The sequence below is a fragment of the Pectinophora gossypiella genome, chromosome 5 (assembly GCF_024362695.1).
Source record: "Pectinophora gossypiella chromosome 5, ilPecGoss1.1, whole genome shotgun sequence".
In the NCBI taxonomy this organism is placed as follows: domain Eukaryota; kingdom Metazoa; phylum Arthropoda; class Insecta; order Lepidoptera; family Gelechiidae; genus Pectinophora; species Pectinophora gossypiella.
In genome coordinates, this window is record NC_065408.1 from 2,171,013 (window position 1) to 2,193,608 (window position 22,596).

Genomic DNA, 22,596 nt, shown 5'->3' on the forward strand with positions numbered 1-22,596 from the left:
GGTGAAGTCAGGTCAGTTTAGTTTTTATTAAGTTCTTTTGTACCTACTAACACATATGGATCCAAATCCGAAATAAACATTTATTCATTCATTATGTTTTTAAAACACTGTTGTAAATAAATTATGAACCAAATAGGGGCATTTATCGATTAAAGTAAGGTTCGTACAGATGACTTAAAGTAGCGATTTTAAAGTTTTGATTAAACATTTTGGAAATACACATTGTGTTTCATTTTTAGGGCCCCTTAAAGACCTGAAATAAGAAACGTCGTATAACCCAAATGTAGCTGTTTTAAACGGTTCTCTATTTTTACGCATACATTTTCATGTAATAATTTACCTTCGCATAATGTTACTTGTCCTATTATTAGTTACGCATAGTATTCATTTGTCATAACTTTTTAAGCATAATTTCGAAACTCATAATTACTATAAGCATAATAATTAATGACAATAATGATATATAAGCATAATTATTATAAGCATAAAAACTATACTCCGAATAATAAGTCGTAAGAAAAGTTTTGGCACAACTTTGAACATTTCCGAAACTTACTTTTTCCTTGGCTGCATTTGGTCCATGATTGTGACTTTTTATATTTTTTGACTCTATTTCAAGCTGTTGGTCATCATTCAGCGTACTTTTCGTGTGTAAGATAAACATGCTGGCGGCGTAGGGGTGGCCCGAGGGCCACCCTCGCCGCACCCTAACCTACTGTTATGTCTTGTAAAAATTATGACAAAACACTATTATTCTAAAAAAGAATTATGGATACCTATTTATATGCGAATCAAATTTATACCAATAAATATTAGTCCAAAAATAAGTTACACTTAACAAACCAGTATTCTTAGATGTTATTATGCTTAAAAGCGTTATGCGAAAAGGATTATGATAATTAAAATTATGACAAAACCATTTATGCATTTTAAGAGAATCCCGTTTTAAACTGTCTGGTTTTAAACTGCTCAGTCCACAATCCGTTATCTTCTGCGTTATTCCTATCGAGGTGAGTAAAGTCATAAGTCACCAGTAGACAATCTGCATCTACGTAGTATACTTCTTTATTATATGCCACAGCAACAATACAGGATGTAAGTGACACCGTAACGAATACTGAGGGGGGCGATTCAGACCATGATTCTGAGTTATAATATCTTATTTGTGACGGAAAATTTCACTTGATATCAACTCTGATTCATGGTCTGAATCTAACCTCGATATTTTCGTTACGATGTCACTTACACCATGTATATAAGTAGTACTTAATAAAATATGAATTAATAAAGAAATAAAAGCTTCTATGCTGGAATGGAAGTTCAGCTGCTTGTCTTCTCGGGCATGTCGTAAAATCCGACAGAAGGATCGTGGCCTGTCTAACATGATGAACTATTGTTATGGACAATAGACTGATCCCTTGTCAATATATAAGATTCATCATATCTATCTTAGGACTTCGTATCAACAGTGGCTGCATAATGTCTTTGATCACTTGTGCTCACCCGATTGGGATGTGTACTAGGTTCAATATAAATTATGAAATTCTGATACTAAATAAAGACACATCTAAAACTGACGAAAACATTTTATTTTTACGATTTAACTTAGGACGTGGGCCGTCGCCTTAGAGAGCAGGGCTTTGACCCCCGCTCCGGGTCTTACTTGGCTCAGAGGTTGTCCGTGGCAATCCAGCGCGGTAACGCTGCTAGTGTCATGGGCACTTTTGGGCCAGGTTTGACACGGAGTGGGTTCTAGGTTAAGTAATTTTAAGTTAGGTTATTTGACTTTTGGTAATTTTGATTATTTACATGTATAAAAAGGAAACTAAATGCGAATTTTTTTTTTAACTTATTTATGAATTTTAACGAAATAATAAGTCTGACTCTTTTTATACAAATTCCATAGTAATTTCGTGTTTTAATTTTGTCCGGCCAAGTAGTTAATGACATCTGCGGGAAATCTTCAATAAGTCCCGTCAAAAAAAAATCGTGTTTTGACGTTTCTTAAAAAGTAACCCTATTAGGGGTTACGGGCGTGAGTTTATGTATGGATGTAGATCAATAAAATTAAGCATGATAATAAAACATACAACATACTACACATGTTTTACCCTATCCCAGGGATACAAATATGAATGACTTGAGTAAATCGAAATTCATTCCGGAACATAGAAAGGCGATCAAGTTCTTCATCCACGAAATAACGATAAGCTCCAGTACAAGCTAATAAATTAACCAGAAAGTCAAAGCATAAATTCGTGGCACGGAACGTAACACGGAGCGTGTTAGGGTATCACCTTTGAATTATTTCTATCACTGACTCAGAATTATTGTATACAACCAGTGAGGTAGCTTCAAACGGGCTCATCTACCTTAATCACAAGACAAACTGAAACTTCTAAAAGAATTATCACTATAAACTTATGTCTCAGTTTTGTAGATGTAAGATAATTATATATTAAATTTAAAATATCTACTGGTGTAGTTATTTTTTGCAAATATTTGAGTCGATAGTGACAATATTTTATCATATCACTATATGAATCAAAAACAAAAAACTAATTTAATAAAAAATATATTATTTATTGTTAGTGCTAGATTAATTTTAAAATTGTACTTTCGATCAGTACGGTAGATTCTGCGTCGCAATTGGTAAGTATCTACTTGCAAAACTCAAGAACCCAATAAAAATCTTCCGCCATGTTGCTGGTGTGCCAAGGCGAAAGCGTGCATTACAACAAGAAGTGACGTGATCCTATCATACTGATTGTATATACTATGGCAGCGAAGGTTCCCACGACGCGGGCTGACCCAGATAGCAGTACTCAAGTATTAACGCTAGGGTTTCGCTTGTAGGCGATTGCATTGTTTAATAATTGAGACTTCACGAGCTCTGCTTTTGAGGAGCAAGCGGTTAAACGATGAGCGCTAGAGGGTTGTGGAAAGGTGAGATAAAGAACGTGTTTTTTGTTGTCTAAAATCATCATCTTTCTAGTAACTATCGCATATCTAACCTGAAAATTTGGCATGTCCAGTTTTTTTACAGAAGCGTCTGCACATTTGATGTTTAGTTAGGTCACATACCTCGATTTTTTGGGAATATGGGTTTTCTTACGATGTTTTCCTTCGCCGCTGAGCACGTGATAAACATTTGTCGTTTCATATCGTTTATACAATTGCAAAACATTTTGTTACTGATCGTAACCGTGGTTGGGCCACCATAGTGTCCTGATGAGATAGGGCCCTTAATGTAGATATGTAATCGTAGTGACTGTTTAAATGTAGACGTTTTCGATCGTCCGTTCATCGTTTAAACTGCACATGGTTGCCGGAGTCTCGTTTGCGTTCATATTAAAGAAACCCTTGTATAATAAAGATGGAGGTGTATGCGGGACCATACGACCGCCATTGCCTGAGAATCAGCCACTGAAATTGTAATGAGAAAACGTTTTCAATTTCCTTTAACTTTTTTAGTTGTATACATTCGTAAAAACTGACAGAGGTGCCCTTTCTCTCTTGATATTATATGGACGATTAACTGACCGCCTATCACCACATTCAGCTTAGAACATTGTATCAAAAGTGGCTGCAAACTTGTGGCTCTGCCCATCCGATTAGGGCCCTTCCTCACTAGGACACATGGTGTCAGGCATAATTACGCCAGCAACAAAATGTAGGTATATTGGTTGTTGTTGACACCTGTTGACACCTGGTGTCTTGTTGGTTGCGCAACCAACAGGACATCAGGGGGGTTTTGTCACCATATTCAGCTTAGAACATTGTATCAAAAGTGGCTGCAAACTTGTTGCTCTGCCCATTGGATTAGGGCTCTTTCTCAGTAGAACATCATGGTGGCAGGCATAATTGCGCCAGCAACAAAATGTAGGTATATATGGTTGACACCTGTTGTCACCTGGTGTCTTGTTGGTTGCGCAACCAACAGGACATCAGGGGTGTTCTAAAAAGGTAACATCGAAGTAATTCATCTAAATAGCTAGGATAGATAATATATTGTAAATTTGACATTTACGCATTTAGAAATAAGTGCGCAACAAATGTCAAATAGCGTTGCTTTTTTACAGGATTCTTTTCAATTTAGCCTTTTTCACTCAGGTGTCAACTGCATACATTTTGTTGGTGGTGCGCGTGTCCTAGTGCTTAAGAATTACGCGCAAGAATTTGTATTTGATTATATCAAAAGAACTACAAATTCTTATAAATCTTTAAATATTTTTAAACCCAATAAATACCCTATCTTTTTACCATTTCCACGAATAACCCTTATATCCGGGTTATAAATTCTGTCTTTGTATGGAGGTTCTTTATTCATCCCGGGCTAATAGATGATTGAGTTGAAGTCTTTGATCTGTCCCAGGAAGTCCGCCTCTTCCGGGGCAACCTTTGAACCAGTTCGCAGACTTCATAATTAAAAGGAAGTTCCAGTCAAAGTGGTTACAGGTTCGAATCCAGCACAGGCTTAAGACTTTCGGGTAGGGTAGAATCACATCTCACCAGAATCAACCACCACTCACCACTGTTGGTACCTACATATTAAAGTCAACCACTTTCTTGGTAAATATTAAGATAATATATTTGGTACATATTATTGAGCCGCAGTAGCTCAGTGGTAGAACGCTTGTCTCTCATTTCGAGGTTCGAATCCAGCACAGGCCAAAACCAATGATTGTCGAATTTGTATTCGAAATCATGTCTGGACCATAAATGATTATCACGTGCGCAGCGGTGAAGGAAAACATCGTGAGGAAACCCACATTCCCGAGAAAAGCATTTTCGAAGGTATGTGACCTAACCTGTGTTGGGCTGGATTTCCCGCGCGAGTTGGAAGGTCAGACAGGCAGTCATTTTTCTAAAAAACTGGACCTGACAAATCTTAAGGTTAGGTTAGCGGACCCTGTGAAAAACGGGATAAAGCTAGGGAGATGCCCTTCTTGATACATATTAAAGTCTGAAGGTGGATGAGATGCTATAATGACAGATGCCATCCATCCAGAACTCATCACAAGTACCTAAAGGTCCAGTCCAAAAACCCTGTTTTGATAGGCTAATACAGGTTGGATATAAAAAAGTTAAGCACTGCCCCAAAATATATAAATATAACACATAATATAACAGTCTAAGTTATATACGTCCCACTGCTGGGCACAGGCCTCCCCTCAATCAACCGGAGGGGGTACTCCACCACACTGCTCCACTCCTGTAGGGCTGACATGCGCAACGCGATAAAATTTTGTCACGGTCATTTTATCTTGTAACGATATAATTATGTCGTTTTGTCGATTGGTGCTAACATGTAAACCCAAATAAATCATGTCGTTCTGTCAAAATACGAACAATAGTCATAGTCATTTATTGATAATAATAATTACACGTCACAGATATTACAAAATTCAATGAAATTAAATATTATTACGGAATTCAATTACATTAAAATATATTATCAATTACAGGTCGTCAAAACTATAGAATGCCTGCTCAATAAGCCATTTTTTAAGTTTAAGTTTAAATAAAGTACAATTCTTTGCTTGTATGATATGGTCAGGCATGTCAGCCCTACAGGAGTGTTGTACAGTCACAAGCAATATAATGTACCCACTTTAGGACTCTGTTGCACTAACATATTTGACATTTAGTGAGACTTACAGTTCAATTTTCAAAAAAGTTAATGTGACATGGTACCAAAGTACATACATATTAATGCTCGTGACCGTACACTCCCGGGCCCATGACATGCACAGTCTTCGCGCTCCTCCGGAGCCTATGAGGCACCCTGTCGAGTATATGCGCGTGCCGTGCAATATCACGTAACACGTATGTTAAGGAAAAAATAAACTTATCGGTTTCGACAAAATTTATCCGTTGCTCATGTTAGCGCTGCTGGTGGAAAATGTATTCATGTGTTTTATTAAATTGAACTATAGTAATCATTTGGGAAGAACAACTTTAGATTACCTACATAAAACGTTTCCTAAATAACACGTAATAATAATAATACATAAATGAAATAGAAAAGTAGAATAAATAATGAAGATAATCCAAATAAGGGCAGTTTATGAACTGCGTGCCGCATTTATAAAACTGGTAGAAGCCTCCGGGAGGTCTAATTGGAGGGCGCTTAGTCGCGAGCCCTCCACGCCACTCTGGTGAAGTACCGCAGACTACACAGACCGCTTAAGTGAGGTTTTTCCCTGAGAACTCGCTGTATAGATGTTTGTGGTTAGTTTTATATGTGATAGTGGTCAGTCGATTATTCTGCCACTAATAGAACTTTCGATAAGTATTCTGTGATGATCCTTAAAACGAAATAAACCATAATATATATTTTTTGTATTACTTTTTTTATCGTCGCTGAGGTCGCGAACTGACATATTTGCAATTTTTGGCGAAACTGATTTGCAGCTTTTGCAATTGTCAATAAGACACAAATCTTTAGCAAAAAAATACAGATACGTCAGTTAGCAATGTCCGCCACGACATGATAGTAGGTTTACGTTTAAAACGCGTTTCGAATGTATGACAGACAGTCGCTTGTATACAAACGGGTTTTAAACCACTGAATTCAAAGCTTACGAGTTTAAATTCAAGTTTGGTTAATATATCATTTGATATCACGTGGATTCCAGCGGCATAGCTCGCGCCCTATATTACATGGGGCTTAAAACATACCTGACGAGGAGTGGGTGTACTATGCGCCTCTGCCTACCCTTTCGAGATATAGGAGTAATGCTGTATTATGTTATGTTTATTTCTTATAAAACCTCGTAGTCTAAGCTTGTAATTCCCACCATAACAACTTTAATTAATTGACCTCTAAGTAAGTTATATTAATTTATGTTCATCATCATCATCATCTACCTAGGATTATCCCGTTTTTCACGGGGTCCACTTACCTAACCTGAAGATTTGACAGGTCCGGTTTTTTACAGAAGCGACTGCCTGTCTGACCTTCCAACCCGCGAAGGGAAAACCAGCCCAGTACAGGTTAGGTCACATACATCCGAAAATACACTTCTCGGTAATTTGAGTTTCCTCACGATGTGAATTTATGTGTTATGTATGTGTTATTAATGTTTATTTATGTTATGCCGAAACAAATCAACTCTAGTTACAAATTAAAATCGTCTACGCAATCTCAAGGAGGACAACATTTGCCGTAACCGATTGCTACGAGAGTGCTTGAGTCGTAGCACTCGTTGCGGCGTAGCCAATTGACTGTTACAATACAGCTTAGATTGGAAGCCTCAAAGAAAAAGGGACAAAGCATTGCCTTCACAAGATAAATTGGACCCGTTATCAATGGGTACATGAAAAAAAACGTACGCATTGCATGTAGGTAAGGAATAATCCTCTTCGCTTCGGACCTCGCTTGCGAGTAAACGTGTCTGAATCCGCGTCACTGTATTTTTAAACCATTTAAATTCAATTATTTGTCAAAAAATCAACTTAAAAATTAGGAGTGCATAAGTTAAAGAAGTGCGTGTCATCAATCTTCGACTGTGAGCACATCGTACACATGCTGTGTAGCAGTTTCACGCTCACTCAAGTACTTCAAATCTTTGGTGGGTACTACGCTTATGCACGCCGAGTAGCTTCGAGTAAGCACGCGCAAGTCACAAGGCATACCTACATTTGTTCCGTATAGCTGTGTAACTGGTTCCACTGTCTTACGTTACGAGACACGATGTTGGGCGGAAATTCACCAGACCCGGAAATGTCAATCTGTCTCTCTGCAGGTGATGATACGCCTCCAAATCCAAGCTTTGTTACGACTAGACGACGAGGCATGCATGAGAACCCTGACAACGGGACCCAGCAATCTGGTGAATTCGAAAGCTTCAAGGAAGAAATGAGGAAATACATGACCTATATTTCCAATTCGCATAAGAGTGAACTTAAAGAACTAAAAGCCACACTTAAGGATGTCGTCCAATCTAATCAAAATATTATCGCCTCAATTTCTAACCTGGCGGCCCAAAATGAAGAATTTAATAAAAGAATAGTGGACCTGGAGAATAAAATTAGGGAAGATCGGGAATACATAACGTATCTTGAGGATAAACTTGAGGATGTGCAGTTGGGAATCCGCAAGACAAACTTTGAGATTAAGAATGTTCCTAAAAAAGATAACGAGACAAAAAACGACCTTATTGAGATGGTTACTCACCTCTCCGAAACTATCGACTGCAAGATGTCCATAAAGGATATCAAAGATATTTATCGTGTTAGAGGGAAAAAACCTGATCACAAAAACACGCCAATTGTTGTGGAAACAAACTCTGGTCTCCTCAAGACTGACTTTCTAAGGATGGCCAAATCATACAACATAAAAAACAAGACCAAACTATGTGCTAAGCATCTGGGTATGAAAACAAACGAAGACACCCCTGTTTTTCTGTCAGAAAATCTGACAGTGAGAGGAGCCCGTTTGCACTTTTTGGCCCGTGATTTGGCTAAGTCTAAAAACTACCGCTTCTGCTGGACAGCATATGGAAAGGTGTATGTCAGAAAGACTGAGCAAACCCCTATTATTATGATAAAGAACGCTGATCAGGTGCATCACCTACTTATGGAAAATTGACTACCTGGATCGTTATGTATTGTTAACCTTTATTATTTTATGGCATTCTGTATTCGCTTAACTACCAAAATGTTAGAAAAATATGTTCCCTCGAGTTTATATTACACAATAATTCGTTATTCATTCGTTTGTGCGTACTTATGGCTGTATAAACAAGAAGTTAAAATGGATGATTGTATATCTTTACACGGGACACACAATATACTTGCAAATATAGCTTCTACACACAATTCAACACACACTCAATATAATATTTACACCTCCTATTACCTACATATACGAATTATTTGTTTATTATCCACCTTTGTATTACATACTAACTTTAATACTCACAAATATGCAACATACTTAATAATCCATCAACATTACTGCGAAGTTGATTTTAAGCCACCTTCAATTCCAATTATTCAAATTTACGCCGCCTCCGATATCGCACTGTGTAACGCCGCGCCCAAAAGGTACTATGCGCCATGCCAAACCCGTCGGTTACGCGTTTTCGACTACAAAGCGTTCACCCATACAAACACTAACTTTACATTAGGATCATCCGTTTTACCTTTCACATACAACTACTTACTCGTACATAGCCACCCTCATAACACATACTCGTAATTATTATGGATGACATCCTGCACACAGCAAATGAAATAGATAAATTTGAGGTGGCGCGTGTGTTAGAATCTGACTGCAATGAACTCAAACAACACTTGCAGGTAAACAAGAGTGACTTAACTATAATATCCCAAAATATTCGTAGTATTTATGCAAATTTTGATGACTTCTTGCTCACCCTTTCCGGTTTTACTTTCGACACGGATATAATCGTTTTAAGTGAGTGTAAGCTTAACGTAAATAAACAGATTCCGCAACTCAATAACTACTCTTCATATTGTAGTACGCGCTGCCTGAACCAAAATGATGGAGTTGTGGTATATATTAAAAGTAACTTAAAACATAAAGTTTCTGAAGTAAATTTATCACAGGCATCCTGCTTACAACTTGAGGTTATGAACAACTTAATTTTGTGTATATACCGATCCCCCTCCCATACTTATGCTGACGGGTTTGTGGAGAGCCTAAGCGAACATCTAGACAAACTGAATAAATCTAAAAATAATATTATTATCACTGGTGACATCAACATTAATATTCATCTGAAACAAAATGAACCCTACCATGAACATAGAAATAGGATTAGCTACTTGGGTGCTCTCTCTGCTCATGGAATTATATCAGGTCATACTATTCCAACGAGAGATAAAAATTGCCTCGACCATTTCATGCTTCGCCTTAACAAACGGAAATTCAATGCAACTATTGCAATTTTGTCCACTACTGTTACTGACCATAACACTATACTACTTTCCTTAGCCAAAATCAAAACCCGCTCAGAAGTGATTAAATCCAAAAAGACCGTAAACTTTGAAGAAGCTCTTCAACTTTTGATGACAAAAAATATCGGTACTCTCTTGCTCAATAACGATCCATCATATGTGATCGAAAATCTGACACAACAAATACTAGACTCGATATTAGCTAGCACTGTTGTCACCCGGATTCCAAATAAGAAAATAATTTTGAAACCCTGGATTACCCATGGCATTCTTCGCTGTATACGTAATAGGAATAATCTTCAGAAAAATCTTCGTAAAGATCCATTTAATGAGACACTCAAAATCACTTATCGTCGCTACAGAAATTATTGTAACAATTTCATAAAAAAACTTAAAAGAAATTATGAACGGGAATTACTAGCCAAATCTATTAATAATACAAAATTGTTATGGAATAATATAAAAAATATTACGTATACCAGTAAGACCAGTACTTGCAATTCTGATTTAATGCACATTAAAAGTTCACCCTTTGCTTCAGCCAATTTCATTAATAATTTTTTCGCTAATGTTGGGAAGAATCTTGCTGAGGAAATCTGTGTTACAGGTGAATCCGAAAAGTATATTCGAAACCTCCCTGCCTTATCTCACTCCTTTGTTTTACTACCAACCGACAATGATGAAGTAAATCATATTGTATGCAATTTAAAATCTACTAGTGCCCCGGGTTGGGACAATGTATCTACCTCATTCCTAAAATATGCAAAAGACGAAATTATACCGGTCATAACGCATCTTGCCAACCTTTGTTTTGAGAAAGGTGTTTTTCCATCTGTCCTCAAACAAGCTATCATAACACCAGTGCACAAGGGTGGGGACAGAGACGAAGTCAGCAACTACAGACCTATATCTGTACTAACTGGTATCTCAAAAATTGTGGAAAAGCTCCTAAATAAAAGACTTTTAAATTACTTGACTCAGTTTAATATATTGTCACAGTCACAATTTGGTTTTAGACAGGGTAGGTCTACAGAAGACGCGGTACTAGCTCTAACTTCTGTGGTAGTGGACCAAATAGATAAGTCTAATAAATGTTTGGCAGCTTTCCTTGACCTTAAAAAAGCTTTTGACACTGTGTCTGTTCCTATCCTTGTGCGTAAATTAGAGAAGATTGGCATAAGGGAAAGGGCTTTATCCTTGTTTACAGATTACCTATCTCATAGGAAACAACGAGTGAAACTTGGGGATATTATTAGTGATGAGTCAGTGGTGACATACGGAGTTCCCCAGGGCAGTGTGTTGGGGCCTACTCTGTTTTTAATATATATTAACGACCTGTGTAATCTCAATATACCAAACTCCAACATCTTTGCGTACGCCGATGACACCGCTGTAGTGTTCACTGGTAAAACCTGGAATGATGTTAAGTCAAATACTGAACATGGATTATCACTTGTGGCACAATGGCTAGATTACAATCTCCTTACTTTAAATACCACTAAATCGAATTACGTCTGTTTTAGTACATATGCAAATGCTCAGCCATCAATTGATTTTAACATTAAAATACACAAATTCTGTCAACTTGATAACTGTAACTGCCCTGTGATTCAAAAAGTTAGTGTGATGAAATACCTGGGAGTTCTGGTCGACCAACGTCTGTCCTGGTACCCGCATATCGATCATGTCATTAACAGGCTTCGAAAAATAACTTACATTTTTAAATCGCTTAGGTATGTGGTGCCCCGTCGGGCCTTGGGTGTCCATAACCCTACAAGAAATCTTCTTAATGAAATTTACTTTGCTCTGGCGCAATCCATACTAACGTATTGCATCCCCGCGTGGGGTGGGGCTGCTAAAACCCAGTTTCTTCACCTAGAGCGAACTCAACGTGCTTTGATAAAGCTCATGTATTTTAAAAATAAAAGGTACCCTACTGAACAACTGTATTCAGAATGTAACCTACTTACTGTACGTCAACTATATATTTTAAATTCTATACTAAGAAAACACTCAACCTTAGAATACGACCCCAATAAAACAAAGAAGAGGCGAATTAATTTGGTAGCAGAAGTACCCATTGTACGCACAACTTTTGCTAGACATCAGTACAACTGGCTATCGGCTTTTATATACAATGGAATAAACTCGTCAATACCTATATACTCAATGATACACCGGGAATGTAAAATACTAACTACTAAACTACTAAAATCGAAAAACTATGATGAAACTGAAAAGATTTTACAATGCCAAGCATAAAATGTTTCAGTCATACATTGGTTACACTAGTTTCTGTTTTGGAGTGGTGTGTGTGTGTATGTGTATGTGTACGCTTGTACTTGTGTATGTATATGTGTGGGTGCAGGTGTGTACATGTACATGCATGCATATATACATATATACATCATCATCATCAGCCGTACGATGCCCACTGTTGGGCATAGGCCTCCCCCAAGGATCTCCACTACGATCGGTCCTGCGCTGCCCGCATCCAGCGGCTACCCGCGACCTTCACCAGATCGTCGGTCAATAATTAGTATTATTTGTTAATGAATTCTATTTAATTTTATTGTAAATATACATAAGCGCGCACGCGTATACATGCATTGCACGCATTGCCTGCATGCACACACTCACACGCACACACACATCCATCTGCACTCCTAAGTACAGAAATAAAAATATAAAAGAATGATAAAAATATACATTAAGGAAAGACATAGATATAATACATACATATTTGGTATAATAAGTCACTAATTAAGTAAGTTAAGATAAGGAAGAGCCAAGCCTCCTAACACAGACTTTCCCAGTTTAAAGGGGGGCTTGGGTCAACTAGCATTTAAAAGAAAATATTGTCTAAAACGAATAAAGATTTTTATTTTTTATTTTTTTATTTATTAATAACAATGAATAGTAGCGATAAGATTTTATTTTTGTAAAAAGAAAACGTTAAATGCATAAAATATTTTTTGTTGATCTTTTATGATTAGTACCAACTTTTCTCATAGACATGAAACTTATTTTCATATGCAGCCCTCAAAAGGAACCGCCTCTATACGTAATCCCCCAAATAGTAGAAGTCGCAAATGTAAAAGTTAGTTATTTCGCTTTTTATAAAAGTATAATTATGATCAATTTTACGCTAAAAAGCCAAAATTATAATCATTAACAATATTTTTCGTCTATCAAAATTAATTGCAACCGTAGCAAATGACTACGTCACCGTAACGGTCGTAGCCAATGCACTACGCAGCTACGACAAAAGCATCCAAATAACGTTCATTACCGCTCTTGTGCCATCAAAAGACAAACTGCAAACATTATCGACGCACAGAAACGTTCACAAAAGATAACAAATCGCGCTTTTAACACACACTCCGAAGACTAAAGAGTGTCTATAAAGCACCCACTACACTTTTGTTTCCGGGATTTGGTACAGTTGGAAACAAACATACGTGTCAAATTAAACTCCTTCTTTTTTGAAGTCGGTTATTTTTTTTTTAACATTAGACAATGTACTGACTGCACACACATTAGTATTCTATAATCTATGGTACTGCAGTCTAAATATTCCACATAGTTTATGTACCTTCCGAAGTAATATCTACCATCTGAACAGGAACGTTGTCATTAGAATTAAGTTGTTAATAAAATTATTAATAATTATCATAACTTGACAGGAATTTTCTGAATACTAAATACCATTTCTAAATACTAATTATTTTCGTAAAATTTATCACTGGAGGAAGCACTGGAGAGAGACTCCTGGAAGAAATGGAGGGAGGCCTTTGTCCAGCAGTGGGACACTGTAGGCTAGATAAGAAAAGAAAATCTATCTACAAACTCTATTTGCATACAAGTATACCTACTGTTTTTGTTTGTTCTGTATTTTCGTATTGTTGTTTCTTCAATTCAAAAGTACACTAATTAAATATTTTCTACTCTCTTTCAAAAGAAGATTTAAATGCAGATCCTCACGTGTTGCAATAAACATTGAAAAACTTTACTATTCCCAATAGATTTTTTTATTTCTTGAAAAAAAAAATTTTTTTTTTTGAAGTTGAAAAGGCGTATGTATGACGGCCTCTGTGGTCCAGTGGTTGAGCGTTGGTTTCACGATCTGGAGGCCCCGGGTTCGAATCCCGGTGGAGACATATCACAAAAATCACTTTGCTGTCCGACAGTAAGATGATCCGTGCTTCGACAGTCACGTTAAGCTGTTGGTCCCGGTTACTACTTACTGATGCAAGTATGTAATCGTTACATGAGCCATGTCAGGGGCCTTTGGTGGCTCAATAATAACCCTGACACCAGGGTTGATGCGGTTGGTAATCCACCTCACAACCCATACGATAAGAAGAAGAACATGTGTATGTATGTACATAAATTGATTTTACTTATGTTTCTACACGCAGTACTCCTTTAGCTGAGTGTACTTCTGATTTATGCGGTTCATCAGTTGGGTAGCGCGGGGATCGAGGTAGAGCGTGATGGGCCATCACTGATGCCTGATGGACACTGATTGTTTTATATACTGTCTGTAATATGGAAGATAGGCCTAGATGCATTCTAAAATAAAAATCACATTGGTGCTGATTCCAGTACACACCATCTAAGGGTGGTATTAATAAACTAATCTCAGCTGAGACTGCCCTCAAGATCATGCTCAAGTCTGTGTTTTTATATAAGAACTGTCACATTGACATGATCTCGAGAGAAGATTCAAAGCAGAGATTAGTTTATTAATACCACCCTAAGTTTATTTTAAGTTACACCTGTCTTTTTCTTATCCGTCGAAAAGGAAAGAAACGAGTTCTATAAATTTTAAGCCTATCTCCGAAGTCTAGTGGTTCGAGGGTTGGGCTCACGATCTGGAGGTCCGGGTTTGATTTCCGACGGGGACATTGTCGAAATCACTTTGTGAGACTGTCCTTTTTCTGGTAAGGGCATCGCAATGGTCACCGGCTACTAGTCCAAATACCTCCATCAACCCGCAATGGAGCAGCGTAGTGGAGTATACTTCATATCCCCTCTGGTTGATTGAGGGGAGGCCTGTGCCCAGCAATGGGACGTATATAGGCTGTTTATATTATTGTTTTATGTTATATTTGACACGGCCCTAAAATACGCATTCTCGATAAGCAGCTTAAGACTTTAAAGACTTTCCTAATAGAATGAATTATGTATAAATTCTCTTTGAAATTAATTGCATTAGCAGTCTAAACCCATTAACAGGTCATATTTTAATTTTAATCTAAGCGCGGCTACCCACGCCACATCACAATACATCTTGTTCCGCCATTATGCAAATTTTAACCCTTAACGCGATGCACTGGCCTTAAATGTCCAACTTCTTCCTCCTTTCCTTATTACAGGGTAGTCACAGTGAATGCGCGGAAGCGTAAATGGACGCGGAAATACACATCTAATAATCTGCCAAATAAATTGAAAATACTGACTGGAAACAAGTTCAAAATTAACGTAACGAAATGGCTTATGAACAAATGTTATTATAATTTAAAGGAATATTTTGAACATAAAAAAAATTAAACTTTGTATTTTTTTTTTTAATAATTAGTATAATTTTCAATAATTTTCTTTTCAATGCACCATTTCTTGATTATTTTTTTTTGCAGACCGAACACATCTCGCAAATAAATTGATTTGATTTGTTTTTTCCCCAGACTGGACACTTCATACAAAAATCTCGTTTATACCGTGTGCCGGTTTATCTCTAGCATGCGATGGAGACAGACAGTGTACGCGAGCTCCCTTACTCGTTAACGGCTTACGTCTTAAATAGACTACTATAGACTCGAGGGGGTGAGGTAAATGATGTTCGCTTCAAGCTCGTATTTGCGCGGGGCGAAGATACGTTTATTCTATGCTGTAGTTTTAGTTTGATCGTAATTATTTTATTGTTTATGAAAATATAAAATTTGCTATATACAATTACAACATAGTATTTTAAAGAAACATATTTATGACTCTTGTTTTATGGTTCTAATCTCTTTGGTACAGATTTCATAATTTGACCTGGAGGGTTAAAAAGGCCACATTTATGCAATTCATTTAAAAAATATTGCAATTTGACATATGCACATATAAAAGTAACTGCCTACTTTAAACCCTGTTTTAAGCCAGGTATGATGAGGTTGGTACTCCACCTCACAACCCACACGACAGAAGAGAAGATTCCATTTAAAAAATAATGCTTTAATGTGGCCTTTTTATTATGTTGTGTCGGATTGCCTGTCTATCAAACATTTACTGTTGCCAAATGTTTCCCCGCTCCCGCTCTCGAGCGAGAACAAAATCTTAGATATCGAAGGGTGAATACATTTGAGTTCGCCCCCTCCTCATTCAACCCCTAAGTGTCGAAAACTTTATATTTACGCCACCAATATATTTTTTCTAATCTCACTGAGTGCTCGACGCCTCTTAATCGGGTCCGTTTAATAAGAAAGTACTCTGAATTAATTTATTATTAAAAAGTTCTTTAAATGGCTTCAGAACTTAATTTTCGAACAGAGATTTGAATTAAGAACGGAAATTTTCGTAAATACAATTATATTTTATATATTCCGTTACCACAATTACCCTCTTAAAGGGCCACCCTAATCCCCACCCAAATAAATAAATAAATAATAATCATTCCTCATGCATTCGGCCCTACGGAAAGAATTATCTTTTAAAAATAAGTTAAGTAAGTATCCCTTTATTTTATATTCTTGAACTGTTAAATTGTGTTTCAGAAACAATATTGACGATAGATAGACTTAAGTGTGTGTTAGTTCTTCAGCGCAGCACGCAGCTAAGGCCCATACAAAATATTTCGTATCAACATCACAGCAATGTCCGTGCAAAACCAACAAATAACGACAGATGGACACTAGCCATTGAAGCGACTAAACACGACGCTATCAATGATGTGCCTAACGAATGTTCCTAAAGTGGAAAAGTTCCCGTTGCAAAAACTCTTTATTAGTAAGTACGGTCACGAGCATTAATATGACATACACTTTGGTACCATGTCACATTAACTTTTTTGACAAATTGAACTGTAAGTCTCACTAAATGTCAAATATGTTAGTGCGACAGAGTCCTAAAGTGGGTACATTATATTGCTCATGACTGTACACTGGCTGTTTTTCTTTTTTAAAGTGTTCTTTCTTGTACTCTGGTTGTATCTGCCTAAAGGTTAGGTATTAAAGCTCTTTTTTCATAAGTTTTGCGACTTTTTACTGCCAGGAACGTTCCTCTAGTGGGCATATTCCAGGGACCAGCACATCACTAGTCGCTATCCACCCATGGGCTCCCCTGCTGTTACATGAATTTGCACTCTCGTGCAAAATCACTTTGTGGTCCCTAGTTTGGTTAGGACATTACAGGCTGAACACCTGATTGTCCGACAGTAAGATGATCCGTGCATCGGAAGGCAGGTTAAGCCGTAGCTTACTGATGTAAGTATGTAGTCGTTACATGAGTCATGTCAGGGGCCTTTGGCGGCTCAATAACCTTGACACTAGGGTTGATGAGGTTGGTAATCCAACCCCCAAACGGGGTAACCCTAGGTAGATGATGATGATGAATAGCTTAACAATAAATAAAAGATTATTGCACAAATAACATAGAGGACAGGTATAAACGTATACAATAAAGACAATAGACGGCCTTACTGCTAAACATCAATTTCTGCCAGGCAACCTTAGAGCGAAAGAAGTCGATGTATCAAAAGTAAGGTGTAATCCGAACATGACGTCACAAGCCACTTTATCTTTATGTGACTTAATGTAGATTTGCCGCATAAGGGTTTAACTACTTGGCCGGACAAATGGGGAACGCTGAGGGCTCTCATTCCATAGAAAGTATAAAAAAGTAAATTGAGAAAAATGCCTTGAAAATTTCTTTATACTCATGAAGATTAGTCTAGACTATACCGTATTCCTGCGGTCTGACATCCTAATTGCAAACAGTTTCTACATAGCAGGGTGTCTCTGAATGCATCATTAAGGGATACTCATTGCAAGCCCAGCACTCCGCCATTTGATGGGTTGGATACAAAAATGACACCAGATAATGTCTCATTTGGTTGGATTCTTTCCTTCGTTGGATTAGAGAGTGGATTAGAGTCAATCAGTAAGATTCTTCGAGCAGTTAAAATGCTGCCATTATGCTGTTGAAGTATGATTCAACTTTGAAAGATGTTTTAAGACAAATGTATGGCATAAGTACCTATATATTTTTTTTCTTTCTTCTTCTTCTATCCTGTGGGTTGTGAGGTGGATTATTGAGCCGTCAAAGGCTGACATGGCTCATGTAACGATTACTGACTTACATCAGTAAGTAATAACCGGGACCATCGGCTTAACGTGCCTTCCGAAGCACGGATCACCTTACTTTCGGACAATCAGGTGATCAGCCTATAATGTCCTAACCAAACTAAGGATCACAATCGTGAGCCCAACGCTCAACCACTGGACCACAGAGGCCGTTTTCTTTCTGACGGGCTCAGATACATTAAAGCACCAAGGAAAAAAAGCTTGATATCTTTTGACATAACATAAACTCATGACTATATCACAATTGGGGTAGTGGGGTTTATTCATCGCAAGATGAGCTAAGTACAATTATATTATATTTTTATTATAAAACAATTATATTTTTGTTTATTTTGTCACTACCTAACTAGTACTTAATAACAGAAAGATTTTTACACTGACTGACAGACTTTTACACTCTAACAGTCGAAATAAACCTCCAGAATGAAAATGCACTTGTTTCTTTATTTATTTATTTATAAAGTACATACATTATTTTTTTTTTACATTTAGAAGGTTACGGTATTGTGACTAATATATATGATAACTAGCGACCCGCCCCGGCGGCTTTGCTCGGGTGGAATGCTGAGGAAAAAATGAAATTATTTACGACATCACATTAAAAACCTCAAAATAACCGTATTTCTCCACTATTTAATCGGTGTTATTATACATATAAACATCTTCTTGAATCAGTTTATCTATTAAAAAAAACCGCATCAAAATCCGTTGCGTAGTTTGAAAGATTTATGCGTACATAGAGATATAGGGACAGAAAAAGCGACTTTGTTTTATACTATTTAGTGGATACGGCGTACATAACTTATGCAATGAAGGGTAACTATTTAAAACTTTACACAGCAAAGCTAAAAATTATTCCTCTGTATTTATATATCAGACAACGATTAACACACAATCAACTATCCTGAGCGCCGTGTCATCCGTCTTTCCTTTTAGCTCAAAAAAGACCTTCAAAAATCCAGCCCCTACGGAAGCGTGCATACGTCATAAGGGGGTTCACACGTCACTCAGCACATTGTGCCTTTGTCTCGCGAGGGGTCTAGAGGGGGGCTATGGGGGTCTAAGGGGGGCCAGATGCAGTCACTCGTGAATGTAAGTTCAGCTCAGATTCGTCGCGCTGTCAAGACGTTATTGTGTGATTGATACCGTTGTCGCTATACGATTGGGGGATGATCTTTAGCGTAGGTCGTTAGATAAAGTCATGTATTTTTTTCTTTATTTCTTAAGAAACTAACAAAGGGATACATTAACAATTTTTGCATTTATAAGCACGTATGTATCAGTGAAAAGTGAGCCAATATTCAAACCTAAACCACTGCATTCGACTTATGAGTTTGAATTAAAAAAAAAACAATCATAAGAAGGCGTAAGTAAGGCTCACGATCTAGAGGTCCGGGTTCGATTCCCGACGGGAACATTATCGAAATCACTTTGTGAGACTGCCCTTTGTTTGATAAGGACTTTATGAGCTTTAATCACCTGATTTTCTGAAAAAATAAGATGTTTCCCTGCCTCGGAGGGCACGTTAAACCGATGGTCCCGGCTATTAGCCGTTAAAAAAGGACCTCCACCGACCCGCAGTGGAGCAGCGTGGTGGAGTATGCTCCACACCCCCTCCGGTTGATTGAGGGGAGGCCTGTGCCCAGCAGTAGGACGTATAGGCTGTTTATGTAAATGTATGGTCATAAGTAATTGATATCACGTGGTTTCCAAGATTTGTGCCCGGTCCTCCATTACATGGGACTTAAATATAGCTGGCAAGGAATAGATGTATAATATGATACACGTCTACTAGCACGCTTAATTATATATTATATTATACATTTATTTTTCAAACCAAAAAAATCGCCTCCAACTACGACATCTATCTACATAGTTGATCTCAACTCAACCCTCATAACTACGTATTTAAATCGGTTTAAGTTTAAAAGTAACATTGAATTCAATATCCAAAAGCCAAAGCGATAGTTTCCAACCGAACGAGTTCTATAAATTACCGATAGTCAGAGTTGGTCGGACTTACAGTAAAACAAGAGCAGTTGCGTATCAGCACCTTAAAGGTGCCGATAGACTTGAGCATTCACTTGTAACAGAACATCGAGAATTTGCCGTTTTTATATTTGTCGAATTGAACAACGAGCTGAGCCAAGCATAGAGCCAAACATTGCTATTACGTTTTCATGAGCTAGAACGCTCGATAGAATGCGAGGTTTCTCCTCCGCAAAATTGAGCATCCCTAATCGAATTGAGCATTCACCGTTTTTATATTTGTCGAACTGAACAACGAGCCGAGCCAGGCATAAAGCCGAACATTGCTATTACATTTTCATTAGCAAGAACGCTCGATAGAATACTCGCTAAAATGTTCTCGTATTTTTCACGTATTGTAACATTCGCACAAATGCTCATTACAAGTGAATGCTCAAGTGTATCAGCACCTTTAAAGTCCGAATTCGCCATCATTCCGATGCGGTGCTGCGATCCCCTCGATAGGGATAGAAAGATAGCTTGGGTGTAACGCGATGGAGCGAGGGCTGGGTTGTGGTATAAAATACCTTTTGAGAATCTGTCTTTTTGAGGATCAGTCGTTTTGAGAAAAAGGAAGAATGTCTTTCTCTCTGTAGATGTGTGAGCGAAGGTTGGTAGTAGGGGTGGCAGAGGAAAACCTAATTGGAGATGTTCTTAGAAAAGGTTCAGTACGATCTAGTCTGAACCGGCGTGCGTGTATGAAACGATTGATGCATGTGGATGCAAGAGGAGTGTATCAGAACCGAAGCAAACGGAATTCCATAGTCTGTGCTTACCCCGGTGGGAAATAGGCGTGAGTTTATGTATGTATGTATGTTCTCTCTGTAGATAAAAAAACTCCACTGACTGCTATAACTTGCGCCATCATGGAATCACCTAATATTTTATTCAGCTACATCGAAATACTTGAACAATAAAATAATTATCATTTATCGTTAGGTTTTATGTTGTGGAAGGAATCGGCCCCGAGTTATGAAATATCGCCATTTTGTTCCCCAGTGTTGCCAACTTTTGGAAACTCTCTCGATCCTTAGATTTTCATTGGGTGTTTTACAAGTATAGTCACTGAGTTTAATAGCAATAAAAGTGTATTAAAAGTACTTTTATATATCTTTTAGTTATTGTTCATTTTAATACATTGTTTTTATTTAACTTCATCTTTATCATTAAACAAGCGGCAGGCTATGATGGCCGTTTTGACAAAATAAAGTACTTACAGCAATTTTTCTCCTTTAAGGCGACTCCGCAAAATTAAATCGTGAGTTTTTGGTGACATTTATTTTCCTTTTTTAAGCAATGTTTCGTTATTTATTTGACTACCGTTTATTGTACATAAATATACATGATATAAGTAATAGACCCGTATTTTTTTAAAGTACATTTAGCTGTTTTACATAAGATAAATCAAGCGTTGAATACGGTTCTCTTTCGCCCAAGACAGTGTCGAGTCATTTTTGTGCACTTAGATTGACGTAATAACAACTACTTACTTAAATTGGAAAATCTACTGAGGCTTTCCTGTTCTTAACATTCTTGTCTAAATATCTTGATTAGAATTTTCTTAAAAGCTTCTATTATCTTTTCAAATTCTGATTTCTGTTACCGGAGACTGGGCCCTTAACATACTTATGAATTAATTCGATACTTGATGAGAGAGACAAAGTCAAAACGGCCATTATATCGTGCCTCTCGTTTAAAATATGAAGATGGTGTCGGTGAAGGTGGTAGACGGTACGCTGTAGTATTTATTTAATTTAATGGACATTCTATCTTTCGAACACAATAAGTTAAACAAATAAAACGAATAAATGATCTTATTGGATGTACCTCGGTCTTAATGAGGATAAAAACTGCCTAGGTACTTCTCCAATTTAAAAACGATAAACAGTGTGTAAATTTGTGCTTCTAGTTTTTATCCTTGATTGTTTGGGATAAGTATAACGTAGAACCCTTGCCCAGGGATACTGGTGAAGACCTTAACGGTTGCAGAGGCGGAGATGGGAGCCTGTACGGTAATGCAGGACGGAATGCGCAAGTCACAGGGACTGTATCCTGGAACCTGACATAAGGCAGGAGTAACTGTCAGTACTATTCAGAGGCGGAGGACAAGAGTCCTAGTACGGCTTTGAAATAAACTATTCTGGGCGTCATCCCACTCGCGTCAGACAGAGTACTGCGGAGCGGAAGGCAAGGGGGATACCGCTGCCCTATTTCCCTAAAAAAGTAGGAAGGAGAATGCTACACCGACAAGAGCGTGTTGCTTATTAGTGATGATGACCTTTACTAAAGA

At 37.5% G+C, this 22,596-nt stretch overlaps 2 protein-coding genes across 2 annotated transcripts in view; both read right to left on the reverse strand.

The window, feature by feature from the left end:
- Positions 1-22,596, reverse strand: part of LOC126366622 (cardioacceleratory peptide receptor-like) — a 478,107-nt gene that overhangs the window by 422,930 nt on the left and 32,581 nt on the right. The gene's annotated exons all lie outside the window — the stretch shown is intronic.
- Positions 19,023-22,596, reverse strand: part of LOC126366578 (protein transport protein Sec24A) — a 228,222-nt gene continuing 224,648 nt past the window's right edge. Inside the window, exon 17 of the transcript XR_007566363.1 lies at positions 19,023-19,041. The gene's annotated coding sequence lies outside the window, so the exon portion shown is untranslated. The remainder of the gene's footprint in view (positions 19,042-22,596) is intronic.